At 36.8% G+C, this 3,232-nt stretch overlaps 1 long non-coding RNA gene across 6 annotated transcripts; it reads right to left on the bottom strand.

The window, feature by feature from the left end:
- Positions 1-1,295: 1,295 nt before the first annotated feature.
- On the bottom strand, positions 1,296-3,226 carry LOC106315461. Of its 6 annotated transcripts, XR_001264619.1 has the most exons (5): positions 2,808-3,226; positions 2,629-2,696; positions 1,949-2,313; positions 1,809-1,846; positions 1,296-1,385 (listed from the first exon to the last, which is right to left on the bottom strand). It is a non-coding gene; the product is annotated as an uncharacterized LOC106315461 (long non-coding RNA). The 6 variants fall into 6 exon arrangements; XR_001264615.1 differs by having other exon boundaries at positions 2,629-3,226; XR_001264617.1 differs by having other exon boundaries at positions 1,949-2,257; positions 2,629-3,226.
- Positions 3,227-3,232: the final 6 nt, after the last annotated feature.

Below are 3,232 nucleotides of genomic sequence, written 5' to 3'. Positions count from 1 at the left end.
CTTCCTTGTCTCATCTAGAGACTCGTTCTCAGCATCCTATGGTACACTAGGCATAGACATGCTTAGAACATACACTACATTTAGATTTGTGAGGAGAAAATGCATTACACCTATTCACTTACATATATAACATTTATCACAACAAAATCAAAGTTAGCAATAGACTTTGACATTAGTTATTATTTATATAATAGGTTGAATTTGGTGAATATTCATATTGGACCTTAATATTAAGCTTATAGCCATTCTACAGTGGAAAGCTTCCGATGGGACTAGTTACGCCCAATATTGCCAAAAATAACCCTTCAAGCGCGTGGACGTGGGAAGAGGAGTGAAGTTAAAAACACATGTGCTCAATTTGTGCCTGCATGTTAGGTTATGAAAAAACGCAGAGGCAATACTATACTATAGTCTATGTAGTCAAGTCAAGTTCTGCCAAATACAAAATCACAACAATTGGTAACTGTGTATTCACAAGGAGCCCGAAATTGTACAATGTACCCGTGCAAGGGGACGAGACTATCCTATATTCAATGTAGTATGACCACATTTTGGTGAAAACCATATACGCTCACGTTCGATTTGTTTCCATGTTTTTATGTAATGTTGAATAAAGTTCCAATACATGTGTATGAGGTGACCCAAACAAAGCTATACTATATGATATATGGTATAGTTTAGGTAAGGAAGTCAGATCCTCAATACATGCGTTCAAACAAGTTGCAGTGGCCTTAATGTTATGACATGGATTGAGGCTATATAGACACACAGAAGAGAAGACAATTATTAAAGGTAAGCAAGCAAAACGGGACCACACATTGTCTACTAGTCGCAAGATAAAATATGTTAAAGATGACATGAAGGCAAACGTCATTTAATACAATACATAAGCCTACCATGCTATGTAATGAAATGGAAAGCAAAGTTATAACAAACACGGTTAGAAGATTTAAGTCACAAATAAAGGAAACATAAGAGAGGAAAAACATGATAGGTTTTTTTGGGGCAACCCAAAACACTTCATGAGAATAGAAAGTAAGAACGAGTATGACATGTGCAGGGGAAGACCATTCTTTGATGAGTTACTGCAAAACCGTGGAGACAATGATAGAAGTGGCTACGAAAAACCCTGCCCAAGAAATGGCAATAAATTGTCGAAGTAAATTCTCTTTCTCAACAGCCTTAAGAACTTTGATTTGAAGCTTCTTATTATCATCGAAAGCCCTGGGGGTGTCACCAAAAGCGTTAGAGCCTTCGTGAACATAATTTCTCTCACGTAGGAATTCATTGTTCACTGCTTTGAGCTCTCTAATTTTGTCTCGTTGGCTGTGCATGATGTCGCGAGCCTCCATTAAGCAGGTCTTCTGCCATAGACATTGAGTTTCCTGGTCCGTCCATATGAAAATAAACAATCTGAAGGCCTAAATAACGCTGTACCAAGTAAAAAAATGCATAGGAATGAGGCAAAAGAACATAAACAACAAATATAAATATGTGGGGTACTATACTATTTAGTTTTATAGTACAAAAACATGTGAACTATACAACATAGCATCCAATACTATTTATTCATATAGTATAATCATATTTCCAAATTTTTCAGCTGGTACATTTGGCATCATCCCTACATCAACACACATACTTATGTTTCTATACCCCAACCAAATCCAAAACCGTGTGTAATCCAACAGACCAAACAAGACAACAGACCAACCAATACATAGACATAAACATCGCCAATTCCCGATTTTTCGATGAAATCTGAAACTCATGCCTGTACCGCAACTAAAACAGTTGTCAGAAGTTACCTTTCTCCCCCGGTGACGTTCAACCCTTGCACCCAGATCTGCAAAATAATCAACGGTTCCGCTTTAAGTCCCTAATACCCAAATCAGGTTTTCTTCGAACAATTATGTTACTTGCTCTTATGGTGTTAAAACAAACATACATAATTCAATGCCTTCTCTTTCCGCTCTGCAATCAATCCTGACTCTGTCGATTACCCTTGCCTCTGTAACCCTAACTTTTAATTGCCGGATGCGAAAGCTCTTTACCACCGGATATCAAAAATTAAACCTTTAAACCTTTATCTACCCCAAGTCAGACAATTTTTTTGCTCTTCAAATCTTGATTTTTTTGTCGGTTTTTTTGATGTTAAAAAGTGAGAATAAACTGTTCAGTTTCCAAAAAATATAAAATGAAGAGAAGATGGACCTTACTCTTTATCTCACGCTCATGCTGGGGTATTTTAGGCATTCTGCATAATAATATATCATATATCGTACCCTAATATTGTCATGCGGTCAAATTTCCCTATATAATATCAAGTAAAAAGTTCGAATCATGTCAGAAAATGTTCAGGACTGCGTAGAAGTGCTGAGACAAACTCGCTAGAAGATATATCAAACATATATAGAGTTCACCAGAAAATGTCAGATTCTACCAATAATGCTAAAGCTATTGACATAACTTGCTGTCATATATAGAGAGTTTAACCCATAAAGTACACACAACTTCAATGGTCGAGATTGTTTCAAACAGCAAGTCATGTATAGGTTCGGTATTATTTACAAATATACGTAAATAACAGGTAACTTGAATGCTGGATATGAGTGAGGTATGACGTACTTAGATTTAACTTGGCTCTTTAGAGAAAGAGTAAGGCAGGACGTTCCCTGTTAACATGCGACCTTTCCCTTACAGTTCGAGTCAACCAAGTAAATAAGGAACTTAAATGAGATAACAATTCCTTTGTAATAAAATAGATGTACACCTGTTGTCTAGAGACATGACAACATCTAATGTACCTGTAAACAGAAGCTTTAAGCTAAGCGCACTAACTGTGCTAATTGCAATCTCCTAAAACTGCATCAAAGAGGAAATAGACCTGACAACTTTTTTTATATAAAAATAAAAATGTGAACATGCTTTTATAACCAAACATACAAAACCCCAAAAGAAAGTGACAAAACGATGATGCAAAGAATGCAAACTAAACAAGGTAAAAAAAAAATCCAAGGGATTGTGTCATCTGATAATGCCCCCTCACTTGATAAAAACCAGAGACCTTCCCCTCAAGGGGGTTGAAGAAAAAGAAACATATGACAAGTAGAGTATTATGATAATTCGATGAACCTTTTGTCCCCAAAACCACCTGAAAACGACTCCTCCTACTCACCTCCGGCCAAAGTCTCACCGGCGTCTCTTTCCAGTTTCATTATCTACCCCCCCC

Source organism: Brassica oleracea, chromosome C9 (assembly GCF_000695525.1).
Source record: "Brassica oleracea var. oleracea cultivar TO1000 chromosome C9, BOL, whole genome shotgun sequence".
Classification (NCBI taxonomy): Eukaryota; Viridiplantae; Streptophyta; class Magnoliopsida; order Brassicales; family Brassicaceae; genus Brassica; species Brassica oleracea.
Note: the sequence above shows the minus strand (reverse complement) of the source record. Positions and strands in the feature narration are given on the sequence as shown.